Raw genomic sequence first — 12,908 nt, 5'->3', positions numbered from 1 at the left:
CGCGTTCTTCTTAAACGACAATTTTTCAAAAATTGGATTGTCATCCCCAACTGACAATATTTCCAAAAATGGATTGTCGTGCATCTTTTTCTACGACAATTTTTCCAAGGTTGGATTGTCATCTCTGGCAAAGTTTCCAAGCGTGGATTGTCGTGCTCCTTCTTTGTTTGGTAAGTTTTTCCAAGTTCGGATTGTCATACATTCATCGACTCATTGGCAATTTTTCCGAGATTGGATTGTCATACACCTAGTTCCCTATGGAAAAATTTCCCAATGGATTGTCGTAGGTCTCTACTCATCATAAATATCGGCAAAGGTTCCTCAAAGTGGATTGTCATTCATTTCAATAAGTGGAAAATTTTCCCGAAGTGGATTGTCGGTCGACTCTTTTTTTGCAAATGTTCCAAGACGCGGATTGTCAATTGTGGTAATATTTTCCTTAAAGGATTGTCGCATAGCGTTGGCAAATTTCCAAGGTGGATTGTTTTTAAGAGTTATATTTAAAGATGTGGATTGTCGATCGTAGCAAAATTCTTATGACAGATTGTTACGAAGCATTGGCAACTTTTCTTAAAAATTAGATTTTGGCAAATTTTCCAAGATACGGATTGTCGCTTCATTCTGGCAACATTTCCAAGGATGGATTGTTACAAAGCATGGACAACTTTCCTTAAATCGGATTGTCATACATCATACAAGAGTTGTATTGGCAACTATTCCCAAAGAAAAGAGGATTGTCATCACAGCAAAGGCACCAACATACAGGTTCAAAAGCAACAAAAGCGTCGGCGTACTGCCATAGCAGGAGCAAAGTTCAAGCGAGCTTTTAAAGATCGATAAGCGGAGATCTTCGGTAATTTTCTTTGGAAAATTATCGCAACAAATGAAGATAGCTTCAAGCGAGGATATCTTCGGCAGCATTCACTGGCTTGTGGAGAGTTGTCAGAAACAACTGAAGGTGATTTCAAGTGAAATAATCTTCGATAGTATTCCCTTAGACGTGGAATATTACCAATGCGGAAGAAGATTGTTACAAGCGAAACAATCTTCGATGGTATTCCCTTAGACGTGGGATATTATCATAGCGGGAGAGGATCGTTTCAAGCGAAGCAGTCTTCTATATTGGAAGCAGTTACAAGCGTAGCAGTTTTCAAGCGGGATGACATTCTCTTGTCATGAGGTCATCAAAATAACAGTAAAGCAGCAGAAAATCGGTTACTTTCAGAGACGTGTGCTCGACGGTGCAAAATACGCGTTTCTTAACTCTCTTATATGTTTAACTAACGCTAGTTTGCAGGTATCGGCGTTACAAGAGTGATTTAGAATCGCAGAACGTTCTGAATCATTCTCCGTCCCTATCGATACTTTGACTTTTGTTTTCGAACTTGCATTGCTCCAAACTCAGTCAATGTGGGGGCTTCTGTAGACACCCATTTGTGTCTCCCCAAAACCAAACCCGGTGATGAGTACCTTTCACGTCGAATCATAATCGAATGAAGTGAAAGTGCGTAAATTTTAGTGTAGCAGTTAGTTTTAATTTCTTTTGTCTTCTCTCTGTTTTTGAAAACTTATTTTAAGAAAACAGCCAATCTAGTTTGGTTGGTCCATGATATGGGTCCAATAGTAGTGTAGTTGGATGGGGCTTGACAAGAGCTTTCCAACGATATATTATAAGCCCAATTCCGATGAATATTGAGGAAGTTATGGCCAATTTATTAAATTGGGCCCATTTCGAGCCTTATATGCGGCCCAATGATCTAGGGGAGGGCCTAATATAGATTTATCATTTCTAATGCAATTAGGAATGGTTTTAGTCTTCTAGATTCTTCTAGAAGGTTCTTTTCATTCCTAATTTAATTAGCATTGATAAATTGACTTTAGTTGACTTTTCAGAGTTTTAATTAAAATCAAAGAGCATTTTTTAGGAAAGTACGACTTTAACCTCCTGTACGGCAATTTTTTTTTCTGATTTTAGGAAAACGCGTGAATTTCCAGGTCAGCGCCAAATGCCAGCTGTAGCGCCTAGCGCCAGGGTCAGCGTCTGGCGCCAATAGCCAGCGTTAGCGCCAATCTTGTTTCATGTGCGCTAGACTCTGTTTTGATAATTTTATCTTTTTGGTTTATTTTCTTTATAAATAACTTCGTAAAAACTCTATTTTGATTCACCTACAACATGTTTTCATTCACAATCATCAATTCTCTCTCATTCTCTTCAATAATCATTCACCAACTCTCATCAAAATTCTTTTGATTATTCTCTTTCTTTTCAAAATTAGCCTTTTACATACAAAATTCCGCATTCATTAGATCTAGAAACACCTAACCATATTCGAAGTTGCCTTCGCCCTAGACGTGAAAGGTTTTATTTATGAGGGTTTAGTCCCAAATCTCTCTTTCAATTATTTAATTTAATTGTTTTAATTATATTTTCCTTAAAGTTACTAACGTGTGTATTTTGTTATTAGAAAGAGGTACGAGGCATCATGTCTAGGGTAACTTTAATATCAAGTATGATTAAAAGGAAGATGCTTCCTATGTTCTTCCTAATATTTATGATTGTAGTATCATGTTAGGGTTAAAGATTTGATTTTGATTGCTTAGTGACATGCAAGGGTTTGTTATTAATCTTGTTAGTATCATGCCTAGGATCTTGCTATGCTTTAACATTATTATTAATATGATTGTTATTATGATGATTATTTTTTTTTATTATTATTATGATTATACTTTATGATTTATGATTATAATTGTTATAATTATGATTGTTAACATGATTATGATTATTATTTTTATAATTATTATGTTGCTTAATATTATTTATTGTTATTGCTTGATCACGCCTTTTATGCATGTTTAAAGGGAATTGGTACTTGTAATCACGCTTAATAAAGATAATTAATAATTTTGTTTAGGGTTGATTTTGATTATAATTCAAGTGATCGTCAATAATAGATTTATTTGTGCATTAATATTCAACCAACAGAGATTAAACAGGTTTAGGGTTAAACCTATTGACTGCATGTTAAACAGAAAGCGCACATGAATACGATCAGAATAAAGTAGAGGCCTATTATTAGGGCAGGTTTAATCTCTTTTAGGTTGGATTTGTACCTTCATCCCCGAACCCTTATTTGGTTCAAGACCTTATGGAGTTGACGATCTCTTGGATCGTTAAGGGGTGTAACCTTCACCCTGTGAATGGTTTACAAGTTCCTAAAAAAAACTTGTTGGCGACTGTTTTGTTCTATCTTCTTTCCTTTTGGACGCCACCGTACTTTAGTGTATGATCACAGTGGGGTTCAAGCTAGGGGTTAACGCTTGAAATTATTCCCTACAGCGTGTCGTTATTTTAACCTTCAAAATTGATCGGGTAAGGTTTTGGGAGTCATTTTGGTTCTTTATGGAAACAAAATAAGCTCATAATTGACTAAAAAACAACATATATGCCCCGTTTTGTATGTCGATATCGTAATTTTTTTTCGGAAAAAAATGCAAAATGGGGTATTTACATTTTTTATTTGCCAATTTCGAGTTTAATTTGTAACCATAAAGGGTGAAAATGACCCCCAAAACTTTACCCGAACAATATTTGTCAAGAAAATGGAAAAAAGTATTATTTTTATTCAATAAAATAAATAATTATAGTTTATTAATTTTAAAAAGTAATGGCATTTGGTGAAATAAAAATTGCATCAATGTAAAACTAACGTCCATATGTTATTAGTAGCACAAGGTGTCATTGTATTGTTTGTAAGTGGCATTTGGTGAATTTTGAAAACTTTGATGGCATTTGATGAATTTTGTAAGTACTCAGTGACATTTGGTGAAATAGCCAAACAATTTATTATAGTAAAAGTAATGTGCCCATGAAAGTTTGTCATGTGAGAGATACGAGTAACACTAGTAAAAAAAAGGTAAAAGGGCACCGGTTCAAAACCCCCCTATAGCACTGATTTTGAGTCGGTGTTCATTAGAGGGATGCCAAACAGAAAGAATTTTTGCAACCGATTCTGAACCGGTGGCAATAACATAATTGTTAGCACCGGTTTGGTACAAAACCGGTGCCCTTAATGTCCCAAAATAACTAATTTTTTTTTTTTTGCATTTTTTAACGTAAATTGATATATAAACACTTACATAAAAATAAACTTATAATTTTCATTAATATATAGCTGTAACATTACAATTTTAATTTAAAAAAAAAAAAGCAGCAGTAGCAACAACATGGCAGCAGTAGCAGACCATGGAAGTAGGAACAGCAGCAGCCAACAGAATTGAAGCAGCAACATCAGTAACTTGGAAGCAGGAGCAGTAGTGATATGGAAGCAACAGATTTATTGAGAAAACATAGCACATTTATTCCATAAAATAGAAGACGAAACCATATTGCACTTGTAACAACATGCGAGCAAGCTTAGTTACAATAACCAAAATAGAAAAAACAGCAGCAGCATAGTAGCAGAACATCAACACAGAAGCGGAAGCAGCCTCAGAAAAGTAGTAGAAGTTGCAGCCTTGCTAGGGCAGCTGCAACAGCAGCCTTGGTAGAGCAGTAGCAGCTGTAACCTTTCGAGGCCAGCTGCAGCAGCATCCTTAGCAGGTTTATAGTAGCTTCAACCTTGCCAGGCTAGCTGCAGCAGCAGGCTGGTCAGGGCAGCAGTAGTTGCAACCTTGCAAGGCCAGTTGCAGCAGTAGTCTCGGCAGGGTAACAATTTGTTCCTCTCTGAATTTGCATCTTCTCCCATTATTTGATACAAATTTGAGGTCAAAATAAACTAATTACAGCTCTTTTTTTTTTAAATAATTAAAGATCCTTTTTTATTGCTGATTGAATTTGAAGATGTCATATTGTTAATTTGCAGGTATCTTTTATTATCTCAACTGAAATAGTCCGTAATTTTTGCCCAAAATTAATTAAACAAGAAAATTTGTTAGAAGGAAAATACTAAAATGTAAAAAAACATAATAGGCGGTTCAGATTAGGAGATGGGTGTGAATTTTTAGACAAAGACAATTAGAAAGAGAAAGAGAGAGAATTGTCATGGGTTCTGTGATTGTGTGTTTGAGGCCGACATGATAATCACTAATATAAGTTGTTTTTTTTTTTTTTTTTTTTTTTTTTTTTTTTTTTTTTTTTTGGTCAGATTCATTCAACAAAACCACAAGCACTGAAATCACAAGAATATAATAAGCTGATATGGTGCATCTGTTGATACTCATTATATGTAGTTCATAGCTTACTTCAGTCACTTGTAATGGGTATATTTTTAAAAACTAATTTACAGTTCTTATTTTTCTACTAAATTTTACCCTCACAAAACTGATATTGGCTCCCTTTCTACTCAAATTACCTGTTTAGATTGATCCTTAAGGGATAGATGATGGTTAAATCTTTGTAACTTTAATTGAAGGGTGGTCCAAAGAAGAAAAAGTACATCAGTTTTATTTGATATATTTAATAATAAGTAGCAGCTATATATACTCGTTTTAGATACGACGATATATCTTGCTTCATAGTTAACATATAATTTATACGCAGTCAAAAGATTGGCCAGTAGGACTATGATTTTTTTTAAGGCATACTTTTGATAACAACGCAATATAATATTTTTCTGTAAGACAAGATTTTACCTCAAGTCTTCAATCTTTATGTTTAATTATTCCAAATTAAAAGAAAGAAAAAGAAACAGAATTCAGAGCAGTATCATAAAATTGCATGGTATTTCCTTTTTTTCAGTAATAGAAGCAAGAACCACTAAGAAAATTTATGTTTTTGTTTGAAATTATATGTATGCTTTATGTTCATGTATGCTTCCCCATCCACCCAACATAAACCTCCACATTGACTCAGATAAATGCAGAATTAATTCTGTTAAATTATTTTTTATTTCTTCGTATGTCTTAAAAAAAACTTCTTCACCGACTTAGGAACAGAAAGAAAACACATGGACTAATGTATTATAGAATTTAGTTTATCTATTTAAAATGAATAACCCTCCAAATATTTTAGACAATGCCACCGACTTGTGTACAAGAAATACAGCCTATTGGCTAATACAAGTTATACATCAACAAGGTGGAATAGAGCAAAATGCACAAAACAGTATATTATATTTTCAGTATTGTTCATGGCCATATCAGTTGAGGCAATTTGTATATTTGAGACAACAAGAGCTACTATCATTAAGTTTCAGCAATTTAATTAATTATCATAAACTATGGATAACGGAGGATGAAAGTCATCTCACCTAAGCAGATCCACTTAAGCACAGGAGATTTGCTTAATTCTAGTTTTACACTTTGTACTAATATTGATTGCAACAATCAAATAACAATCAATACAAAAAAGAGGAAACAGTACAGTATGAAGCATAGCAGTAAAAGTATCATCAATAGCTGCAACAGCAACCATAAAAATGAAAATTTTATAAGCAAATATAACAGAAAAACAACACCAAATTCACTGAATCTGGTCACTAGCATCTAACCATGCAAATACTCTTTCATATCTAAGCATGAGAAATGTAATCCTACCTTTAAGAGCAAGAATTCTTGAGTTAGGGTTCATCAAAGCAGAATCAGCCGTGATGGAATGCCAGAAAGACTGTTTAAGCATGTTCATGTCCATAATAACAATGTTTTTCTGAGGCGAGGTCTCTCTCATACAAATGTACTTGTTTGATTCAATCGTTACATGAGTGAAAGTAATGAACTGTGAACAGATTCCTACGCTTGGAAGCTGCAAATCACATTATTAACATAAAACTCAGCTTCACTCCAAACTTATAAAATCCAACAAAACGTCTTAATTTTTACTAAATTAATTAAGAATCAAAAGTAGCAACTTAATTTCAAATAAATTGCACCACTCATTTTAGTCTAACCTCAAACAAATGTATAATTCATCCTAATTTCACTGAATTTACAGATCACAATTCAGTACCACTTAAACCAAACAACTTCCAATTTGACTTCAACTTCACTCAATTGCATCAACTCAATTATACAAAATTTCCAATCAAATCTATAAAAAAAAGCATGTCAATCCAAGTCCAAATAAACTAAAAAGCTCAATCACAACAAATATCTGAGCAGATCCGATAAAACAAGCAAACATAATGGTGATGTACAAACTCCAAAATAGCTAACTATTTTCCCTCTAACAAAAAGACAAAGATAATGATGTACCAAATTAGTCAAATAAAATTTTCATCAACCAACAAAATTAAACAAGAAACTATTCTGATACAGTAACAAACAAATTATGTATCTCACAAAAGAAAACAAAATTTCTAAATCAGTAAACCCATCATGCAAAAATAAACCTACACGTCAAAGATCATACATCACCAATAATGAAATTGTAAAAACAGATGCACAAAAAATCAGCCAAAATTAGCAATAAATTCCAACCCAGAAAAGATACTTAAGTGGATCCATTCGACATACTACGCACAATGTGTGAACGAGCATGTAACACTACAAGTCTACAAGAAAAAGGGAAATTAGCGACTGATTTTTGCGACTAACATAATAATCAGTCGCAAAAATTATTTTTGCGACTGAAAAAAACTAGTAGTTGCAACTTTTGCAACTTATTTTGAAGTAGTTGCCACGCGGTCGCTAGTTAACAGCTAATTTTTGTTACTACCATAATAATTAGTCACATGAAGTATTTTAGCGACTGAAAAAAAACGAGAAGTTGCCAATTTTGCAACCGACTTTTTAGTAGTTGCTATGCGATCGCTAATCTGCGATGCTCTTATGACTTTTTGCGACTAAATTTTAGTTGCTAGGGTTAATAATTTTGAAACCCTTTTTTAAAAGGAAAAATACACTTTAATAATCCCAACTATGGGCGATTTACCTACAATAATCCCAACTAACGTTTATTCTACAATAATCCCAACTATTGGGTCATTTTTCCTCCAACAATCCCAAAAACCGGTTACCTGCTGAAATGGTAAACTTTTTTTTTTTGGTTTTTTAAATGCCACATGTCAGCACATGATTGGCTTAATTTTAAAAAATAAAAAAAAAGGAAAAAACAAAAAGAAAAATCAGCCCATCAGCCACGACAACCACCCCCTCCTTCCTTTAGCCACGACAACCACCACTTCACTCCCAAATCCGACCACCGGGAGATCAACCATCTCGAACCCCAGCCCCGTAGCTAACATCCGACCACCGCCTTTGAAACGGTGTCGTGAGGATTGGTTTCCGGCTAGGTGTCGCGGATTCAAGCTCCAATCAATTCACGGGCAAGGGTTTCGGAGCGATTTGGGGCTGCGATTTAAGGCGATTTGGGGTTGCGTTTTAAGGCGATTTGGGGCTGCGATTTTGGGGCCATTTGGGGCTGCGATTTGGGGCGATTTAGGTGGTGTTTCGAGGTGCGGCTGGTCATGATTGCTGCTGGTGCGATTTAGGTGGTGTTTTGGGGGTGCGGCTGGGTCGTGGTAGTCAATTCCGGCTTAGGTGGCTGGGGAAGGTGGTGTTTTAGAGTTGGGTGGCAGGAGGTGGAGGTGATGGTTAGGGCTGGAGCCTGGAGGTGGTGGTTGGGCAGCAGGAGGTGGAGGTGGTGGTTAGGGTTGGCTGGTAGATTTTTTTTTTTTTGGTTTTCTTTTTTTTTTTTTTTTATTTACTTTTTTTTTTGGAACCAGTCACACGCTGACACGTGTCAAACAACCTACAATAATAGGTTGTTGACTTTAGTTGACCGGTTTGGGACTGCTGGAGGAAAACTGACCTAATAGTTGGGATTATTGTAGAATAAACGTTAGTTGGGATTATTGTAGGTAAATTGTCCATAGTTGGGATTATTAAAATGTATTTTTCCTTTTTAAAAAAATTTACAACTACTATTGCAACTCGCTACCATTGTTTTTAAAATTTATTAATAAAGAAATAAGAAACCCTTCGAGCATGTTTGGTTGCAATGGGAAGTTATTTCCCAAAGGAATTTATAATACATTGGAATTTAATTACTACATGAAATTCCTAGGAATTGGCTTAATGTTGTTTGGTTGATACTTGGGAATTTTAACTTCCTAGGATTTTACTTCCCCTATCTTGCTTGTTTCACTTGCTACATTTCCCATGTATTTTAACAAACATAACTACCTTTTACCAGAATTTTAATACATTCCTTATTTTTTAAACTTGCCACAAACAAACAGCTCTTAATTTTTTTTTTTGTTTTTTCTCTAACCATGGAAGCTTCATGCTCCATTGATCTAATCCACTTTATCAAACTCAATCATATGGAAATTACATGCTCCACTATTCCATATAAGCGTACAAATAACATCACTTTTCAACTTGCATGCATAAGTATCAAATTAAAAAGATGAGCCATGATGTATTGTTTCTTCCTTCCCTTACAAAAGATACATTATACTTTACAAAAGAGTTAACCTGATGAAAGCCATAAAATGTCAAGTTACGAGCGTTACAAAAAATTTACATTTAATCTTGCTATTTTAAATCACAGTAAGCTACACAAAATATTATAATCGCCATAGCAGCAATAGTGAATTAGCCGACACATATATATTTGGTGTCGTATTGTAGTGTATCATCACAAAAAGTAACAATAATAGTGCTGCTAATTAAGAGACTTGAAGAGCAACTCATATGATCCTTTTAGGTACTGGTCTCTTCTTCATAGTATACTTGCAAAAATACCTTTAATTGGGAATTAACAAACCTTGGATATAAGCATATTTGTAGTCGTCTGGAAGGCTGAAAAAGAAATCAACTTCAAGAGGATTAAGAGCAATCTTCTTTGAGACCGTAAGAACTGTATGGGATGATATATGACGAGGGCTGATATGCTCTAAAAAGCAGAATGATATGTGATAAGGGCTGATATGCTTTAAAAAGCAGACATATCGGCCATGTAGGCTCTTCAATACTTGGCACGTGACAGTCTTATCATTGACACTTGGCGAGAAAAACCTTGCATGTCTTATAGCCACCTGTCACGAAATTTATTATAAATAGTAGATTAAGCTTCATTAAATGGTAAGCATTAATTACTCTCTCTCTCTCTCTACTTTCTCTCTCTTACTTACCTTCTCTTAAACACATTCTAACTTTATCATCGGAGTGGTTATCCCCAGATCACCCCGGGGTTAGCTAACTTCTGCTCATTGTGTAGGTTCTCAGTTTGCCGATAGGACTATCAGGATCTTGGGTTCGGGTTCTCGAGCTATCGGATCCACACAGAAACAATTTGGCGCTAGAAGGAAGGGACCGGTGATTACTTCTATCGCCTAAGAACCTAGCACACAAAAGTAACGATAGTTATGGCCGAAAACAATGCAACACCAATAATAAGAAAAACAATAAATCGACCGATTATAACACAGCTAGAAATTGAGTTAGAAGACGAAACACATACGTTAGAGGAAAATCAGTTCCACATGTCGTTAACCCCGGAGAGGCAAGTGGGAACGACAATAGATCCCATGGCGGAGTTTAAGCCAGAAGAATAGCAAGTAGCAGCGAGATTAATGACCGCAATGAGCAAAAAAAGAAAAGAGGCCGAAATGGCTCAAGCAGAAGGGGGGTGCCGCTAGCTAATCTTGGTGAACAGTCCAATCAAGCAATGAGTTCACCAAGGCACCGCCGGGAAGAAACGCCGGTAAGGACACATACCACACCGCGTCATATAGAGGGGCAATCATCAAGCTGTACTGTGATTACAAGAACCCATCAGCAAAGGAGTTCCTAGGTCGAAGGGTAGGTACCGTAAACTGTGGTACAATTAAGAGCATCACCATTTGCGCAAAGCATCTTAAATTAGCCGATGGAAAAGATCAAGATGCCGACATGTAGGTATGACGAGAGAGGAGACCCGGGTAGATTTATAACGTCATACGAGGGGCATATGATGCTTTACACAAATTCAGATGCTATTTGGTGCAAGGTCTTTCCGACTACATTAATTAGAGCTGGAGCCGATTGGTTCAACAATCTGGAAAATGGGATGATATATAGTTTCGAAAAGTTAACCGAGATGTTAATAGGGCAGTATGTTAGCAACAGCGTGCGATAGAGAACATCAGGGGAATTGATGGCAGTAGAGCAAAGGGCAGATGAGTCTTTGAGGGATTACATCAGGCGGTTCAACAACGAGGCAAACACAATTCCGAAGTTGCAGCAAGAGATAGTTGTAATGGCTCTCATGAACGGCCTGAATGATTCTTAGTTCAAGCGTTATCTTACACGAAAGAACTTCTCGACGCTGGCAGCTGCATATAACAAGGCCCATGATTATATCAAGAGTGAAGAATTGATGAAAACAAGTAGTAAGAATGTAGCTACTGGTAAGGGTCAGCATCAGTATGAAGGATCGACATCTGGAAGTGAAAGGCCGAGAGCTCCGACCCCAGGAAGGGGAGAGGGAAATCGGCAGGAGTTCAGAGTTGCAAAACCTCTAATGCAATACAGTTCATATACGCCCTTGAATACACCAAGAGCAGCGATTTATTCAGTTAATCAGAATAGAGAGGAATAGACAAGGCCGATTCCGATGAAGGCAAGTCCAAGAGATACTAAGAAGTACTGTATGTTTCATAGAGATGTGGGTCACTATACCGAAGAGTGCACGTAATTGAAAGACAACATTGAAGAGTTGATAAGGAAAGACCACTTGACTCAATATCGGTTAAGTGCAGGAGGAGCTCAACCACCTCCAAGGCAGATAGAAAGGCAGCAGTTGGAAGCAAGGCCTGAAAAGTTACAAGGAGGAGTGGTCCGACAGGGAAGTGGCGGAATGCCTCCCCTCTCAACTAGAAGGGGGGTAGATGTGATAACTGGGAGGCCGGTTCATGGAGGAACAGTTATCGAGGCCAAGAAGCATCTGTCTGAGCATTGTCACATTATCAATGCCCTAGATACCGACAATCGCCCTCGGCCAGCATCAATCCCTGATGTTGTATTTACGGAAGAAGATGCCAGGGGCATTGTATTTCCACATGATGACCCACTGGTGCTCATAACAAAGATTAATGGAGCTGATGTTAAGAGAGTCCTAATGGAGGGGGGCAGCTCTGCAAATGTCTTGTTCATGAAATCTTTTAATGAAATGATGATTGGGAGGCAGTATCTGACGCAGGTATCTTACCCGATTATTGAGTTTAATGGGTCAACAGTGAGACCAGAAGGAAGCATAGTCTTGCCGGTAAGGTTGGGTGATGGGCCGACTACGAGAGATGTGATGGCAGAGTTTTTGGTGGTCAATGTCCCGTCAGCTTATAATGCCATTATCGGCAGACCGATAATACATGATGTACAAGCAGTTGTATCGACATACCATCCAGCAATAGTCTACGTATCAAATTTAGGAGCTGTTGAAAAGGTTCACGGAGGGCAGGTGATGACAAAATCTTGCTATGTAGCAGCTTTGAAAAATCCATCTGGGGAGGATGTGGTAATAATTAATCCTAAGAAAGAGTTGGAGCCAACGGTACGAGATCTGGCCATGAGTAACTTTGACACCAGGCCGGAAGCAACTCCAAGGGCATTGCCGGGAGGTGAAACAGTGCAGATAGAGTTACAACCAGAAGATCCCAGTCGAACAGTGAAGGTTGGGGCAGATATGGATGTAGACTTGAGGTGTCATTTTATAAGTTTGTTACGCGAAAACGCTGATGTGTTTGCTTTCTCGGCAACTGAAATGTCGGGAATCCACCCTGGAGTAATGGAGCATAAGTTGAATGTCAACAAAGGATTTAGGCTTGTAAGGCAGGCTAAACGAAATTTCTCCACTGAAAAGATAGAGGCCATAGAGGCAGAGGTTAACAAGCTTTTAGCGGCAGGGTTTATAGAGCCGTGCACATATCCGGAGTGGTTAGGAAATGTTGTTATGGTGAGAAAGCCAACGGGAAAGTGGCGAATGTGTG

Source organism: Chenopodium album, chromosome 7 (genome assembly GCF_948465745.1).
Source record: "Chenopodium album chromosome 7, dcCheAlbu1.1, whole genome shotgun sequence".
NCBI lineage: Eukaryota > Viridiplantae > Streptophyta > Magnoliopsida > Caryophyllales > Amaranthaceae > Chenopodium > Chenopodium album.
The sequence above is the reverse complement of the archived record's forward strand: the minus strand, read 5'-3'. Positions refer to the sequence as shown.